At 38.5% G+C, this 19,313-nt stretch overlaps 1 long non-coding RNA gene and 1 pseudogene across 2 annotated transcripts; both read right to left on the bottom strand.

The window, feature by feature from the left end:
• Positions 1–4,657: 4,657 nt before the first annotated feature.
• On the bottom strand, positions 4,658–5,397 carry LOC148878651 (uncharacterized). The gene is made up of 2 exons (XR_016103283.1): positions 5,118–5,397; positions 4,658–4,993 (listed from the first exon to the last, which is right to left on the bottom strand). It is a non-coding gene; the product is annotated as an uncharacterized LOC148878651 (long non-coding RNA).
• Positions 5,398–6,424: 1,027 nt separating this feature from the next.
• Positions 6,425–18,271, bottom strand: LOC148878650 (histone-lysine N-methyltransferase family member SUVH9 pseudogene; annotated as a pseudogene). The gene is made up of 2 exons (XR_016103279.1): positions 15,473–18,271; positions 6,425–6,997 (listed from the first exon to the last, which is right to left on the bottom strand). The product of XR_016103279.1 is annotated as a histone-lysine N-methyltransferase family member SUVH9 pseudogene (transcript).
• Positions 18,272–19,313: the final 1,042 nt, after the last annotated feature.

Below are 19,313 nucleotides of genomic sequence, written 5' to 3'. Positions count from 1 at the left end.
AACTATTTCAACTACATAGCCCCACCACCTTTCTGTGAAGGATCATATCGACTCATCATATGAGCTTTCCCTTTGGCCTCTGTCAAACAAGGTTCAGAGCCATTTTCAGGTAAACCTTTCTGTCTAGTGAGTGCTTACCCATCATATTTGTGAACGCCAAGGTACCATGAGAGAGTTCCCATTTTCTGGTGAAGTCCCTCCCACATCAGTCTATGACGCCTCTATCATCTTATGAAACACTCAGACAAGCCCAATAGCAAATGGATAGCCTATTTTCTGGTGAATTTCCTCATTACTGAAGGACCCATCCTTATGCTAATGATGGAAGGCCTTTAGAGAGTTCATCATATGAATCTCCCTATCACATGCACTCAAAGAAGCTGGAGGGAACAATAATTATGCCTATTTTGATCTAGGTCAAACCAAAGTGGCTCCCACTAACTTTCATAAAGCCAAATTTTGGTGGATCGGCTAGGGTTCCGCATGTATTGTCTCCAGGAGGTCTGGGGCTCACCATCGAGAGATGTCATCCAATGACCAAAAGGGACACCATGGCAATGATGTGCATTCAGCCATGGTGTGCGCAAAAGCCACTGTCGAAACTACATGGACCAAATTCTTATGGTCCATGCTCAAAGAACATCACACATCCATACATCACATGCAAGGATAAATTGATCCAATCAATTAAATATATGTAAAGCCCATTTGATGCCCGTTTTAATCCATAATATTAACCATTAATATTATTTAGGTATATGGGCTGAATTAGGGTTGATTAGTTCGACCCATATAGCTTTATCCGTGAAGTGGGCTTTTAGTAATTTTAACAACTTAAAATTAGGCCTTTACAGGTTGGGCCGAATTAAACATTTAATTAATTATCAATCCCCAGGCCCATTAGTGGGAAAGATAGGGCTAACATTCAGCCTTGATCGAACCCTAGATTTGGTCCAACCAGTTTGGACCAATTTGGTTCGAATGGGTCTAGGGTTTGATCGAACCCTAGATTTGGTCCAACCAGTTTGGACCAATTTGGTCCAACCAGCTCTCTCTCTCTCTCTCTCTCTCTCTCTCTCTCTCTCTCTCTCTCTCTCTCCGGGGCCATCTCTATAGCCACTTCCCTAGAAGGACCACATTATTCAACACCATGTTCCCTATCCCTAAACCCCCTTTTTCCTTTGGTTTGTTAACTATCTCCCATCTGATCAAGTGATCATTTTTCACCTCTCCTAGTTCCCATAGAAAGTCCCTTATTCTCTTCTCCAGTTTCTTAGCCTCCCTTAGAGGGATCTTCAACACATAGATTATTGTATTTTTTTCAATTTTATTTAAATTAGTTATTATTTTTTCAACAATGTAATTTTTATTTTCAATTTATAATTATATTATATTTTTTTATATTTTATTCCATTTTCTATATTTCATTCATCCATTGACCATTGTATTGTTCAAATTCAAGAAATAAAATTCCTATTTTTTTGTAATTTGTTTTCCATTTTGTATTTTGCTAAGTATTTAAGTATTTTTTTCATTTCATTGTTAGATTTTTTATTTTTCCAATTTGTCCCCAAAGCTTAAAGGAATTAAGGAAAGTGAAGTATTTTAGTTTTAATGTTTACTTAGCAAAAAAAAAAAAGAAAATCAAAATGTTAAAAAAACAGTATGGTTCGGTTCAACCCAGGCCCAAGTCCCAGCCTAACACGGACCAGGCCTATGGCACGACTCGCAACATGCCCAACCCAAGCCTGTGGCATGGCATGGGCCCGCATGAGCTCGGGTCATGTCGGATTGACCCCCCGAAGTATCCCAAGAGAGGAAAGCACGGTGCCAACCCAACACGACCCAATTTACACCTCTAATTCGTGCTACCCTGAAGAGTGCCAAAGTCACCTCGTGGTTAGTTGGCATCCTCCATTTTGAGGCGTGAGGCTTATGCCTAGAGGCGAGGCACACAATTTTTGCCCCAAGGTTTAAGCCTCACATCAAAGTTGTGAGGTGTAAAAAGGAGTAAGTCTTAAGTATCAATGATTGTTTAGAGATTTAATGCAAAGAATATATTTTATGTATTTTTATAGTTAAAAATATCTTGAAGAATCACTTTAGTAATTATGAGCTAAATAAATAAAAATAGTCAAAATAAAAAATCAATAAGAGAAATCAAGTTCTATTAGTTTCTCTTAATTTTTAGGAGAGTTCAATGTAAAAAAGGGCCAATCAAGTTTTTATTATTCTAAATCTAACTTTTCAAGTTTGTTATTTTTCTCGTTTCTTTTTTTAATGCATTTATTTTCTTTTTATTGATATATTTTTTTTTGCATATATCAAATTAACTAAGTAATTTTATTTTTTCTAAACTATTGAATGACCCATAAATCTAATATCCAATTACATAGATGATTCTTCATATGTTTCCTTTCTTCTAAATTGATCATTTGAATTATTTGAGAAATTTGCATTTTGAAACAGGAAATGTAAAATGATTATAGTTGTTAATTGATTCAATATTACTTTATTTAGTGCTAAACCGCTGAAACTTATTACTAATAAACTTTTATTTTATGGTTTTATATCATCTCTCATTCCGAATTGGTATAATATACGTTATTTTTATCAATTTATTAGCTTTAATTGATTTTATTTCTTAATTGATGCTTATGCTTCGCAATGCCTTTGAGGCCATTACACCTCAATTACAGCTTTAGCCTTTTAAAACCCTGGTATTATTTAAGGTATATATAAATTCTAACTCTACTCTGGCTTAAAATGCAATTCCAGCTCTTCATCATGAAATAAAAAAGACAAGCCCAGCTCTACTTTTGGCTGTGTTCCGGCATTAAAAAAAAAAAAAAACAAATAGCATTAGGGATAATAGTAAGGAAAACCGTTTTATAATTGTGTCAAGTAGGAAAATTCATCAGATGAGCCCACCACATGGAAGGACCCTAATGGTCCCAACCATCCCATCAGATAGGGGACTCTCTATTAATAACACTATACTTTTCCTCTAGTCAATACCTATTTATAAGGGCATGATGAACATGTGGAAATGTTAAACTGCAATTTATGTCATAGAACAGGGCTGGAGATATTGTTTAGAGCTGCAAGACAGTTTTTACGTGGAAGATTCTTAACTCTTTTTTACCCAAATTATTATTTTATAACTCATGTCCAAATCCCTGAGATAATCCTCGCTTTGATGTTTGAAGTCTCCAACTATAAGCTTTTTATCAAGCTCTGAGAGCACACTGTTTGAAACATGGATAGGTTTATGGGTGTATATATATATATATATAAAAGTTGATTTGAATATTGTGATTTTACTAAATTCTCATAGTTTGAAGTTTGATATAAGTAATTTTCAATTAATTTTGTTCATAAAATATAATATCAATGTTAATTTTTAATTCATTTTTATAAATACTAGTATAATATTTTGATCATTTTTTGTTTAATTTATTTATATCCAATGTATGATTGCAATCATAATTTGATTCGAAAGCACATAAATCTGATGGATTAGATTCAATTTGAATTCAAGTATCAATGAACCAATTTTGGATCTACCTATATCTGATATGATTTCATCCATTTGTAGCCCTAATTGTCTATGCATAAGTGCAATTTGGGTTGGGTTAATTGGAATGGATTTGGTCCAATCCAATCCAGCCCCATATGAGTCTATTACAGATGATTAGGCTCAATTTAATCCAATGAATATTTTGGACCATTTTGGACTGGTCCAGTTCAATGTTTGGACTGTCCAATTTGTTTAAACTAGTTTTAACTTATATTGGTTCAAATCCAAACTTGGTATGCTGACACTTGCATTTTTATCTTCTATCAATAGAAAAGATATTGGTTCAATCTGACCCAATCCAATATAAATTCATTATGGGTGAAACAGGTCTGACCCAATCCAATAAAATATTTTGGACCTGGACTAGTCCAATTCATTGTCTTATTGGTCTGTCCAATCTGTTCAAATTAATGTTGATTTGGACGGGGTCCAACCCAAAATCTGTCCATTCACACCCCTAAGTGTCTGTTTGTCATCGATTTTATTGCTCCAAAAAACAGTGACACATTAGTGTCACGTTGGAAAAAACGGTGCTCTAAGAAACGCTTATTTGTTTGGAACCGTTTTTTCATAAAAAATGGTTCTCCAAGCCACACCTTGGAAATCGAGAAGGTGTGGTTTGGAGAAACGCCGAACTTGGTGTTTTCTCAAATTCAACTCGTTGCTGTCAATGAGGATGTGATGTGGCAGTGACGTAGACTTCCTATAATGGGCACCAATGCTGAAAACAGACATGGAGCACTGGTATCAAACAGAAAGTATTGTTGTTGCTTCAGGAAATGTCCTAACCTGACAGCGATGCTTCAAAAAAAAATACACAATTTTTTTCAGAAAATGGTGCTTCCAACCCACACATTAACTGATCTGCAGCATCGATGCCAAGCATATACTAAGTTAGCTAGAATTCCTTCTATAAGGTATATCCCTATTTCAGATGTGGCCCAGATAGCAAAGGAACCAACTTGCATTCATTTGACTATATGAAACCGAAGTTAACCAATTAGCAAACCAGATTTCTTGAAACCAGTTTGGAATTCACATCCACCCTTCTTGATAAATTTAAAGAAAGAGGGAAAATGAAGAGAGAAAGAAAGCTTCTCATATGTATCTTGTCAACAGATCATAATTCACAGTTTGAAGCTTATAAAAATCAAATGAACCTTTACATATAATTAAGAAACAATCCAACTTCAGAAATTACAAATGATACTTTGTTAGTTTAACTGCAAAACCCCAGATTCCAAATATCAAAGCAATAACATCATCAAGAGAAGACTTACAGCCACAGAGACTAAAGTAATAACAAAACCTAACTTAGCAGTCACTTTCTCCTTGCTCTCTTTCATCTCCCCTTCTGCATTCTTCTTCTTTAGAGCTCTTTGCTCCGAGGATCCTCTGTTCATATTCAGACCTCTGAAAGACAAATGAGCACCCGGATCTCTCATCGTCACTTCACTCCCCAATACAATGGAATTGCTAATACCTTGGACATTGTTGTTTACGTAGATGTTAATGGTACAACAGTTAAGTGATTCACCTGTAGGGCTGTTGCCGATGGTTGATGTGGCTCCAGTGTTCGATCCCTCCAATTTGAAATGGTTTGAACCTTTCAATTTGAACTGATCCAGGAAGCTATCTACATCCTCAACATTTAATCCCTCCAACTTGAAATTATCAGGGAAGCCATCCACGGCCCCAACAATCGATCCTTCTGGCTTCAAATGGCCAGAAGGGCCATCACTGCTTTGAAGGGGCATGAGTTGATCAACCAAAATTCTGTAATGGCTTCTCCAGCTCTCCTCCTTACCTATTTGCACAGTTACTTAAATGTTCCTCTCGTTGGCTTTTGTCAGTTCCGAGGTTCCCCCAGCAGCAAGAAAACTTAGGTTCCATTGGAATTGCTCCATCTGCACTCTATCTCAAAAGGAGTAACTTTTTAAAGAAAACCATAGCATCGAAATGCTATAGGAATTAGCTATGTCATGGGTGATGCACGTGTCCAAAAGGCAATTTCAACAGATGTATAGACATTCGCGAGAGTTAGAATCTGCTAAAAACAAAAAAAGGTGCAAACACACTGAAAGCATGACATCCAGCCAAAGTGTGACTGGATGTCGTTCTCTGAGCATATCCGCACACTGTTTGCTTTCCCTAGATCCGGGTTCCATTTCGGATACAATGGAATAATCACCAAAGGATATCTTATGGAAAGTTGAGAACCCACCAAAATTCTACAGCTTAACTTGCCTATAAATAAGATACAAAACACTGAAGAAAGACATACTTCAACAACTTGTGTAATTTATCCTTAAAAAAAAAAACAGCTTGCATGACATAATATATTAGAGATATGTTGTAAGCTACATGCCTACATCATACGAAGTAAAGCTAAACCCATTATAATTTCTAAACTTATAGATTTATTAGGAGTACAATTTGGGCCAGCTTAGCCCACAATCAACCCAACCCAAAATGTTCAGGTCAGGACTGTCAGGTTGAACGTCGGATTAGGGTTAGGAATTAGGATTGAAAAACATAAACCAACTAGACTTTGTGTTGGATACTTGGATTAGGGTTGAGGCCTTAGGCAGCCCAACCCAAAAGGACAGAGAGAGAGAGAGAGAAAGAGAGAGAGAGAGAGAGGAAACATATTAGTCTATATCATATATGAAATTATGAATAGCTGTGTACCTGTATGCGGGCCTATTGAACACAAAAACACAGGTGAGGTCTAGAATTGCTTATTACCATTACAAAACAAATACTAGAGCCCATTGCGTTGCTAGTTTTTGGTATTAACGACATAAAATGTCTCAACCAAATGCAGATAATGCAATAGAGGAATAAGTGAATAACACATGTAATTATCCATCATCCATTTTGCAGGCGCTGATACAAGCTGTTATATCAAACATGGTCTTATATGTACATGTTTTGGTTTCAACCTTCAAGAGACGAGCTTGTACATTAACGCGGCACAGGCTTACAACCAACCACCCCTACACCTACCCCAATAAAAGAACAAAAAAAGGAAGAAAGAAAAACTGGCGTATAAACATTGGAGAACCTCATGTAATTGGGGGTGGGAGGGAGCAAAAAGGGAAAAAGGAAAGAGAAAAAAAAAAAGAGTTTACAGGAATTTCCTTTCAGAGTGCAGAAGGAAGACGATGATAAACTGAAGAACTCAACCTCAGTTTCCCAGTTGCAATTACTTCTTGGCATCCCTGGTTGTGTTCAACCTCAGTTTCCACAACACAGCCACAGCAATAATAAAGATGGCAGGTTCCACTTTCTTGGTGATCCAAGGTCTAAGCCCTTTGCAACATTCTCTTCTCGTGACAAAAAAAATGAAGAGAGAAGTTAGCCGTCCTGAGTCTCAGAACTTACGTGTAGGAGGATGGAACAAAAAAATATCACCTGCATAGGAAAATAGTACTTTAATACCAACAGTGTTTCAGGATTTTGTAACATGGGACCAGATATGGATTTAAACATTAAATCATCACCAATTCTGCAACCAAGATACAAATATGCAACCTGTTTTCAGTACAAGTTTAACCAAAATGTCTAAATCTGCACATGTTTTAGTGGAAGTGTATGTTCCACCATAACTCAGACCCAGCTCTTGATTGACGGCTAAGCTATCAACACAATATATACGCAGTTGTCTACACAACTGGTCAAATAATACAAGGACTTCTATGCTTGACAAAGTTTCTCTTGTTCTTTGTCAAAACTTCTGACTAATTGCACCTCGGCGAACTGTGTTGCAACAGAACTTGATAAACTTTGACATCAGAAATTGGAAATATGGTTTTCTGCCAAATTTCAAAAAAAAATAAAAAAAATCGGTGTACCAACAGTAGGACCACTCACCACCAATAAAATGCCAATCCTAGACAATTTTAGAAAGATAAAATCTATTTGGCAATCTGATTCTCATTTAGAATAAAGAAACCAGGTTTCGTTTGTCTGTCTGGACTAAAACTATCTGACAAATGACATTCTCCATGGAAATTAGGGAGGGGGGAGGAGACAACTTTTTAACAATGTTTTTAAAGGAATTTGAGGCGTATGCTTCAAACTCCTTTTGCATGTGCCTCTGGTAAGTCTAGTACGCCTCATGCAAAAAGAAAGAAAGAAAGAAAGGAAGGAAGAAAGAAAAAGGAAAAGAAAAGAAAAGAAAAGAAGAAGGCTTACACCTCCTCCCAAGGATTAAAATATCAATTCGGATATATGATATGCCCCGCATCAAGTGCATCGTATCCGTATCGGTGTACTCAGATACTTGTGGATATACCAATACAATACATAGATATTTTAAAAGTTTTAAAACTTTGGGATACTTTCTCTCATCCATCTAATGCCTATAAAATAACAAAAAATAGTGGAGTATCAGTGGTACTGATAGGCACCGATACACAACTTTGGGCATCAGGTATATGGATATTTTAATCTGTGTCCTCCCCCTCTTGAAGAGGCTTATGCTTCCTTGTGCCCAGGAGGCTTACACCCCTTGCATTCTGAACTACACCTCATGCCTCTAGGCAGTGGTAAGCTCTAATCATCAACCACGATAGAGCTACCACTGCAGTCAAAAGCACCCAACTTTCCTCAGTATCCAAAAGATATTCCTAAAGTTCATTTTTATTTTTAACCCTCACTGACCCCTCTTGAAGAGGCTTATGCTTCCTTGTGCCCAGGAGGCTTACACCCCTTGCATTCTGAACTACACCTCATGCCTCTAGGCAGTGGTAAGCTCTAATCCTCGACCACGATAGAGCTACCACTGCAGTCAAAAGCACCCAACTTTCCTCAGTATCCAAAAGATATTCCTAAAGTTCATTTTTATTTTTAACCCTCACTGACCCCCTAATTACCTTTCACTTCCTTATAAAGTTATGCTTGGGAAGAAGCCCAGAAAATGAAAGGGAAGTACACAGGATACAAAATGGGAAAGGAGATACAATGCACAGAAAAAAGTTCAAGAAGAAACAAATACACCTTGCATGGGTCGATCCAAATTCTGGAAAATAGATAAAGGTAGGAGGAAATGGCATCATAACATGGAATGAAATAAGGGGAATTTTAGTTATGGGGTTGTATTAACATTGATATTTTGGGGTAAATAGAAAGGTCTGTACATCATATCTCCTTGCCACGTTTCCCTGTCCTTTACTTCCTTAATGCTGAAGTTTAAGATCAATGAAAATAGGGAAAGACTTCGAGTTTAGATTGTAAGATGCCCCTCTCCTCATATATACAGGTAATACATTTAGTTTTTTTTCTTTTACATTTTTTTTTTTTTTTGAAAATTTGTACCAGTTCTCTGACCTGAGAACTCAACCTGGAACTTGGAAAGAGAAGTTCTTTGGAACAAAATATTCAAGTTTAACATAATGACATAAAAGTCAACTGTCTGACAAAGAAAATCCAAAGCATAAAATACTGAAAACAGAAGTAAAAGAAGGTAGAAGCCAGTTGTAATGAGGGTTTGTCTCCCAGGGAGTTTGATTGTATATATAAAATGAAATATAGAAGACATTCCAGTGGACAAGGAGCTGGGGCAAGCCTATCAAAGAGGATGGCTTAGACATTCTTAAGTTGTATCACTCATTTTTCATCATAAATTAATAAATTGTCATTGCTACCAATCAGAAAATCAGAAGTAGAAAAAAGTATTAACTATTATGAAACTTCGGAGCTAAGGAAGATTAAAAACCAACTAAACAGGAAAAAATGTGAAACAAGATGAACATGGTTACAATCACCTTTATAGAGGAACTTGAGCTTTTGATAACTGCTGATACTAAATTTGTCATGTAATTGTCTATTATGATCAAATCATGAAAAGCAGCCACTCTATAACCATTATTCACAACAAAAGTAAATGATGCTTTTTTATCAGTAACTGGAAATTTTCATTAAGATATTAAAAAAGCATTACAAGCCCAAAACATTTGGTCCTTCCCAACCCTTGCTTTGCTAAGGAGTCAACCATGCTGTTAGCCAACCTTTGCACCCAGTAAAGTTTTATGTCTATACCCCTGGTTAACCATTTAAACTTTTTTAGCTCATTTTCGTACACCCAAAGATCATTTCCCATTTTTAGAAGAGTTAATCACCAACTGTGAGTCTCCTTCAATGACCAATTTCTGTACATTCATATCCTTCACTCTCTGAGTTCCTTCAACAACTGTCTTTATTTCAGCCTTCAAAGAGTCACTAATGTCAATCGGTCCTGAGAATAGTGCCACCACATGACCTGGCTCATTTCTGAAAATGCCTTCAATACCCGAGGGACCTAGATTCCCTCTGGTCTCTACTGCTCCCATCAAAGTTTAATTTAGGAATCCAGCATTTGGTGGCATCTAGGGTCTAATAATCTTGCTTTTCTTTGAAGAGGTACTAGCCACTTCCTCAAAATATCATCCACCAAGTAATCCAAGAACTTCTCATGAGATCTTAGCCACTGGGCAACTCTGATGGTTATACATTCAATCAATGCACTCCTCTCTTTCTCTTTAAAGATTCCGGCATTTCTCTCCTCCCAAATTGTCCAAATGATGCTTATTATCTGAGACAGAGCAGATAAACACAAGAATTTAAAGACCAAGTAGTACTCCAAACAACGAAAGTGAAGATAATCCCATGGATGCCACTGGATATGCTCCTAGATGGAGTTCAAAGGCAAAACAGGATTTGTGTAGCCAACCCAATGTAGTTTGGATATTGCTTTATTGAGTTGAGTTGACTCTGAGGTTTGCCACTTTGTCTATGGTCTTAGTTTTTTATACAAATACATGCCATGTCCCTCAACTGCGGAGTATCAAATAGATGATTTCACTAATTACCAGAGAAGTTCTGTATGACTGTATCAAGCAATTCAAACACGATTTGAGACTTGTATTGTCAAAAAACAAAAAGTTTCTAGGTCAATCATGGTAATATGAACTCATATTGTTTGGTTATTTAAGACTCTACTTTTAAGGCTACCTTAGCTGGTAAGTTTGGGTCAAAAACCTGTCACTGTACAAAAAGGTATGCCAAGTCCATATTCTGCTAATTCCTCTGCAATAGAATTAAATCCACATGGAACGTATTTGATCTGAACTTATTTTGGTTGATGCAGTTTAGGAAATCCAGGCAATTTAGGGATTAGGAATTTCTCAAAAAAAAAAGTTAGGGATTGGGAGGTTCAGGAATTGTAATTTAGATATTTTAGCTATATTCTCAGTACCCATAGGATATGGTGATTCTACAAGGACTGAACTACTAGTAGTTCGGCATAGTCTGATATTAAGGACATCCTTAAACTACAGTGGGACGGAACTCAGAAGTTGTAGGGTGATCTGTCTTACAAACAACCCTATAGATGCTTGGAAATAAGTACATTATGAGGGAAGCCAAATTGTTGGCTGGGGAACTAAGAGCTACATACAACTGGATTCAAAGATCGTTCACAAATATTTCTGATGCACTTGCAAGACAAGTGGTGAATAGAAATCAGTTTCCTGGGGGGTAATTGTAACTGCTAAACCAAAAGAATACAAAAGGTGAATAAGTAGCACAGGCTAGACTATCCAATGTTTTAAAAGCAAAGGTGTGATGCAAGGAATTCCTATTACAAGGCATGATGCATAACCATAACATAAGAAGGGTAAGCCTCATAACTCCTAAGCATTGATATTTAATTAATAAATTATTAAAAATAAAATAAATAGAAAAAATAGTGTATCCTTTCTTTTCCTCCCCTTGACATATTCCCAAGCAAAACCCCTTCAAACCATTCTAACAATAGATGAATCATGAATCATGAAAGTTTGATGCAAAACACAATTTCAATGCCTAATCAAGTTTGATAAGAAAAAACAATAATTGAATTACATAAATTTATCAAAGCAATAGTAAATGTTATATTTATCATGTAATGGGGAGCACAAAAAATTGTATTTTTCTACTCATATATACTGATTTATAACAAATAAAGAAACACTAAAACTGTTTTTTAGGCAAATAAAAAGCACATGCTGTATACAAGGTGGATATCTTTATACACACTTCTATACAGGAGGAGGTGTAAGTCTTGACTCTTAAGGGTGTCCACGCTTGTATTATGTTGCTCCTCAGTGTTTTCCTCATGGCTCACCTGAAGGCACGCCTCCAGGCATGCACCTTTTGTGCCTCTTAAAACACTCAGCCTATCAAGAGGGATGCTAGGCACAATTTTGTTCAAACTTCTGCAGCATCATTCATTTTTAACAAATCAATAAAATACTTGATCCTTACCAATCAAAAAGAAAATATTGGATCTGAGCTGAAACATCTTTTGTATGTATGCATTCTGATCCTAGTAGGGAGGACCTTCACTTCAGCTTTTTATGGCATCAGCATCAGTTACAGGTCCGTTATAAGCCCAGAAACTGCTGTTTTTTAGTCAGTAACTGAAAACCTAGAAAATCTTGTTATCAAAAGTACACCCCAAGCACATCTGTCCCAGTAATGGCTAAACAAGCTTCCACCAAATTGGAGTTCTAATGAGACTGGAGACTGACAAGGCAAGAACAGCAGGGGGGGGAGGAGGCATACTCTTGGGTGGGGATCATCCAGATATGATTTAAGGATTTCTACCAGGTTCCTACTCAACACCCAAGAGCTGAGAATGCCAAGAAGCTTACCTCCAATGGCTCAAAAGATGTTGCTCTGTTGTTGAAAACTATCCTGTTTCTCTCCTCCCACACACCCTGTATAATGGCATCTAGTCGACCTTGCTTCAGTACCCAAGTCTGTGATTCTACATTACATTAACATACAAATGAAGTTGCTACCTCCAACTCACCTAACTGTTAGACAGTCTTGTATGCCCTTAGCTTCAATCGGATTTGATGTACTTTTGTTATTTAGTGAAAATAAATTAAAGTGCATGTTTGATTCATGTTGTTTGGTATAATTCTGTGTAAGACCCTAAAACTGAACACTTATAGAAACTTGTGTTAGTTTTAAATGTTCACAGCCATTGGATAAGTCTGGGAGATTTATCCTGCCAAGGCTAATACTGGTGTACCACCAAGTGTTGGGATGGCTTGTTTCGGCCATTAGGGTAAGACCCAAGGCACATGCAGTATGGGATTGCTTGAACCCTTGAACCGGACCAGATTTCCAGTATTGCCCTAGACCTTGGAGACAGATGGGCAAAACTGGAAAGTTACACCTGACCCCTAGACTCGATTATGACACATCACTATGTGTCGGATCGGGCTGTCTTTGATGTGTCAATCAGTGAGATCCTTAGTGGGGGTCAAAACCTGGACATGTTGGGGCAGTCTGAGAATTCATCTGAGTGAGTGGCCATAGTGACAGGATCAGCTCCTTTGTCGGACAATGGTAATGATCGGGAATGCACTCTCTCTGATGGAAACCAAACTGCCGGTAGTTGATTTCAATCGTTGGAATTTTGTTTTGCAAAATTAAGATATATATATATATATATATATATATGTATGTATATGTACAGTTTCAAAAGATTTGCAAAATGTTTCAATTCCCAGGATCCATGTGAGTAGAGAGTGCGGCACTGTTCCTTGCAGCCAAGAGAGAGGTCTTCTCTTGTCGGGCAGTGCTTGATCATTAAGGGCTGAGAGGTTAAGTGTAAGACCATCTAGGATAATACCTGATGGGCTAATCTTGCACCTGCCCACAGTCCCTGGGTTTTTATAAGATGGCTTGGCCCAGGAACCACTTAACGTAAGTGTTGGGCCCATAGGGTCCATGTGATGGGCTCAAGGGGGTCACTGAGTCTTTCAGTGAATTCGGCTGGGCCTTGTAATAAAGGCTGGGCCGAACCCATGTGGCTGGTGTGTAGATCAATGCTTGGGTCCCACGCCATACAAAGAAGCCCAACTGGGCAGCAGGTTGGAAACCAGTTAAACACTGAACACTTAATGGGCCAAAAGCCCATTTCGAACTAGGCTGATATGATCACCAGTTCATAGGGCGAATCTGAGATTAGTGTTAGTAAAAGGATTGGGTCTTTGACCTTATCCACTCTAAGAGACCAAATTCAAATTAGATTTGAATCTGGTAACCTCCTGATAAGATCAGGAGTTAACTAACTTAATCTACAGATAGGATTAAGATTAACCTCTATCCAAATACTGATTTGGATTGGGATAACTCCCAAAATATTGGGAGGTTTCTTAATCAAGAAGAAAGAGGAGAAAACCCTAGCAGAAATATCAGATTTCGAACTAGGGGGTTTGAGTAAGCAAGAAACACATCCTGCAGTCTGAGATTTGATCTCTCACAGACTCCAGAGAGAAGAGACAATTCTGCCCTCTTCGTCCCTGGACTTCTCCTCCTTCAGCCGCCACTACTACCTGTTGGAAGATTGGATCTTTGCAGCAACAGGAAGTCAAGAAAGTAGTTCTTCACAATAGTCTTGCAAGAAAGACACCTCAAGGTTTCCAGAGGGTTCTTGTGAAGAATCCAGTGTGTAGGACGCACCCTGCTGGTTCCGTTCCATCCACAGTTGTGTCATCTTCAGCAGGAGCGAATCTTGGTTACTTCTTTGGGCGTGAACACCAAATTTGGGAGATATTATTTCTCCGGATCAGGTATAATCCTTCCTGTTTCCTTTTGGTTCAGATCTAGTTTGTTTATGGTTCAAGTAGGATCTTTGAATAATGTATTCTAAATTTAGGGAATATGATTCCCAGTTGGAAGAAGGTAGGAATTTTTTTTTGAAATTCGCCCCCCATTCCGCACCTTTCTTGGTGTCCATTAGATGGATCCTACCATTCTTTCAATAACACACTCATTTTCAATTTTATCATCTAGTTCCTTGTCCTAAGATTCTTAAATCCTGACCTTAGATCTTGAGTCCTAGGATCTGTTTTTGGTTGTTCACTTTAAAACTTTATTAAGAAATAGAAGAATGATGTATGCACAACATGCCAAGCATCTCTTTGCCTATGCATTAACCAAACACCTAAACCCTTTTCTGTTTATGTATTACAAAATAACCCAAAAGGTTTCTCTTCTGTTCATCCCTTGCCGTGCCAATCCATCTGCCAAGCTGTTCGCAGATCACTTCACCCAATAATGCTTTACATTGCCCTTGTTAAATGCCTCATTTCTTATAGCTTGCCTATGCTGCCATGGTGTTGCTCTCTCTATTAATCATGTATCTCATCACCACTTTTGAGTCTCCCTCTATCATTAACCTATTAATGTTCATCATTCTGCTCATTCCCAATGCAAGCAAGAGCACATTTATCTCACCCATAGTGCATTTTCACTGGTGCCGAGTATACCACAAGTATATTGCTGTTTTCATCTCTAAATGTACCTCCTATACCAGAGGGCCCCAGGTTCCCCAGGATCTGTTTACTTTTCCTATTCCCAAATTCCCATCCCTTACCACTGTGTAAATTGTTCAACCACCTACCAATCTCCCTTGATTTCTAAAAAATTAATGTAGAACATTACTGTGGTAAAGTTGCATACAAAAGAAAAGTGTATCAGTACCCATACACGGGTTAAACAATTTTGCATGTTGCCCAGGATCTGTTTACTTTTCCTATTCCCAAATTCCCATCCCTTACCACTGTGTAAATTGTTCAACCACCTACCAATCTCCCTTGATTTCTAAAAAATTAATGTAGAACATTACTGTGGTAAAGTTGCATACAAAAGAAAAGTGTATCAGTACCCATACACGGGTTAAACAATTTTGCATGTTGCATCTCCGAAACATCCAACAACAAATAACAACAGGTAGATAAAGGACAACACAATCAAGAAAAGAATAATGTTTAACCATAAATAGTGAAGATGTGGAGAAAACAGGTTTGTATCCATACCAAAAAAAAAAAAAAAGACAGTGAATCTTACCAAGGAAAGAAAGTTCAGTTGACCCAAACAAACAGCTTGAAACATCATCTCGCAAAAGACTATGCTGTCCGCATTCAAAATGTGCCACCACTTCAGACTATCTAGTTACAAATAGCAAGCTTCCCCATCAATTCATCAGCCACCCCATAATCCAGGCTGAGCTCCGTCATAGGTGGGATGCTTTCAAGTGCAAAAAGCATAAGATGAGGATAAAATATATTATGGTGATCATATAGAACAAATTGCACCATCACATTAGGGCTTGAGCTATGACTGAAATAGCATGCAACATTCCTCATTCCTGATACATCCATTGCAAAATCCAATGGAGGAATAGAGGGATATGTTGGACGTACAAAATCAGGGAACACTTGAGATAAGTCACCCCATTCAGCCCATCTTTCAGGAAACCGATTTGGATAGATTAAACAATCACCGTTCATTGCAAATATTGTTGTTTGTTCCCTGGTGAGGACAACTCCTGTGTATTCACAGATAAAGGTACCGGCTACGATCAAATCCAACGATCTAACTCCCCAACCTGTTTCCCTTGACCTAAACACTTCCAATCTTTTCTGTAGACCTTTTTGACTTACACGGTTCCGGCAACTCAGAGGGCAACGGCAGGAGCTGCCACACTCAATTATCAGAGGCTTCCCTCTCAAGAGAATCCCATTGCGATCATAGGCAAACTTACCACCATTTCTCTGGGCACAATAACAACCCTCAGAACAACCAGATACACAATCACATCCACCATTATGGATTTGTTGAAATGCAAAAGGTGGGTAAACAGGCTTCACTATGTACTCAAACGACATTGGCTCATGATCAGAATCAATGTCGTTATAAAGGAGAATTGGCAACTTCTCCTTGCCGTTTGAGATATCAAGAGACAAGTAACCAGACGGTCTGACCGATACAGGATCTTTCCTCAAACTCTGAGCTACCTTAAATATAGAGCTGCCCATTTCAGGTTGACCAGGAATTCTTACAAGCTTATATTTGTAAACTCCAAAGCCAGACTTACCGATATCAAACCAAGAATTAAGAACTCTATACAGGCCATCATAAACATAAACCTTACCAGTGACGCTTTTGTCGCATTTGATCCCCCGAATCACCCTTACTTCGATTTCGTAAGCCATACTCCGCTCTAATGCAAGATTCCCCCCTTCAAGCTTCTGATGAACACACTGTTTCGCAAACTTGTCTTGCCCACCATGACCGGTATAGATTATCTCCTCCCCAGCATCCTCGTCGTCCTCATACCCACCAGACACAATAATGCTCGTCGCAATCGGCTCCCTGTTCGAGCTCTGGCTTGCCGGCACATAGTCAATCCCAGCCTGAATATGTCCATGCAAACCAAGGATACACAATTCTATCCGATAAAAGAACACATCCCCAACGTTAACCCCGGGAATTGAGCCCACAAACCTCTTTTCTCTGTTCAACCAAAGGCCAAGATCCCTCATCAAAGACGCAGCTTTCAGATCCGGCCTCCATCTCTTGCCCGAACCTTGTAGCTTTTCTTCTTCTTCTTGCATAAAAAAAGCCCGCAGGGATTCATAAAGCATCCTCGTCCTCCGCACTACATCCCTATAGTACCTCTGGTCCTCAATCCCCATAGTTGTAAGCCTGACCATCTCCGAAGACCGAGTTCTCATCTTATTGTGTCTAACAATAGCCGTAGAAACCCTAGTCTCCTGACTCTCTTCTGGTTGAGGAACAATTGCCTGCGGATTCGGATCAAGAACCGCCCCATCTCCATATTTCCTCGCGAAAGCAGACTGAAAGAGCTGAGAAATCCTAAAGAACTCAGAATACAAATCGCTTTCTTCGGTAGTAATCTCCGAAACCGGAGAGATTTCTTGGGGAGGATTGGGATCAGAGATCGAGATGGGCTCATGAGCAGGACCATAGTTCGAGTAGGAATTATAGTCGGAATTAGGATTAGGGCATGGAAAGCAAGGTTGGTGGTCGAGAGGCTCTTCTTTAGGCTCGATTTTGGGAATGACTAATCGATCAGGAAGGACATTGAGGTCCAAATATGGGACCAAAGATCCCATTTTTCCTGAAATTTCAACAGAATCGATCGAAGAACAAGATTTTCATCAGAGAGAGCAGGGCTTAAAAGGTATATCAATGGCGGATTCGAGTAGTAAGAGCCGTTAGCCAACAAAAACCGAACCAGGCAAATAAAGTAGCAATTCGCGTGTCCGAACTCCGAAAACAACAAACAACAGAAGAAAGAGAATGGCACCTGAGTTTTTCTTTTTACGAAACTACCCCTGATTTTGGTTATATTAACGAAATTACCCTACCATTTGCCACGGCATGATCCAACGATAGGCACGTGAATTCTAACAACAGCAAATCATCCTCCACGTGTTTGCTTGGTTCTTGAGTTGGCCCCAGCTGGGATTCTACATATCTAGTTTTATGACTGTTGTTCGATTGGAATCTTTTCTAACTGAAAAGTTGTTATCCTTTGATGCGTGACGTGGCCAATCTGGACCGTCCACCTAACAGAAGAATGTATCTTTGAAGTTTGAAGCTTTGACGAATGACGACTACAAGTTAGTTCTGTAGGCCGTCTAACACGAAATTTGCATGCAAATTAGGGCATTTTCGTCTTTTGATATCCGTCGAGTCGCCTTCGAAAACATTTGTCTAGAATCTCCCGTTTAAACTTTCGATTTCGCGCTTCACAGGAATCGTGACGGGCATACTGTAAATTGGGTGTCAGACCGACAAAGATGGCCCGATGTGTTGTGTTGCTAGAAACCGTTTGATTGATATCGTATGATGTGAGATTCGTGCCAGTGCAAAGTTGGGTGCATTTAAATCCGAGAATATAGTATACAGAATTGCGTATCTTCGGTACGGATGTCGGTGAATCAGGCGAAATCCGTAAAGGATTGCAAAATGCAAACGGATCGGATAAGCTAAATGATAAAGGGTGAATGAGGGTTCAGCCCGACTTTACATCTCCGCCCTACAGCACATCCCGCCGTCTAATATTAACATCTCCGGATGATGACATCATCGGGATTAGTACTGTCATACGGAGACGTTTACGGGATGTGCTGTGGGCGGAGATGCTATCTCGTTCAGTTTAGGGTCAGAATTTTTATAGCTAAAGTACAGTTGAGGTAGGTGTTATAAGTTTGTAATAAGTGACGGGTTTTGACATTTGGACAGTTGGGCATTCATAAGTGACGGGTTTTGACATTTTGAATGTTTATAAGTTTGTAATAGAATTCAGAAATCTGCATTAGGCCTGTCCCAACATTTTCAAATGATATATCCTATTTTTCTGATCCAATCTGATTTTTTAGGATTAATACAGGTATTTGAATCCAGCTTTTACCAGATCAAATTTGGATTAAAATCTGATCTAATCTGACTTATTTATAGCCCTAATTGATAGAGTTACACTGACCCAACTCCTTCCGATTTGATCCAATCCTTTTGGATAGAAAGATGTTAGACCTAATTCGGTTATGGTGGGTTTCGGGTTGAGGTAAACCCGTGCCAAAAGGCCCAAAACCGACCCATTGGCATATATATATATATATATATATAGAGAGAGAGAGAGAGAGAGAGAGAGAGAGTATATATGTGCTATATACGGCGTAATGGTATTAGTACTCTCCATTTACCAGGTCGGGTAGTTTGTGTTGGTGTGGATTTTGGTCGAAATCAGGTTGATATGAACCTGGCCTGTTAACATCCTTCATTACGGGTTTAGAATTAGCCTGTTGGTGTGGAAAATCTATGATGCAAAAAAGATATGATATGGAAAGAGTTTTGACAAATCAAAATCCACCATGAA

Source organism: Nelumbo lutea, chromosome 1 (assembly GCF_056320005.1).
Source record: "Nelumbo lutea isolate HS-2025 chromosome 1, American lotus-T2T, whole genome shotgun sequence".
Taxonomy (NCBI): Eukaryota; Viridiplantae; Streptophyta; class Magnoliopsida; order Proteales; family Nelumbonaceae; genus Nelumbo; species Nelumbo lutea.
The sequence above is the reverse complement of the archived record's forward strand: the minus strand, read 5'-3'. Positions and strand labels throughout refer to the sequence as shown.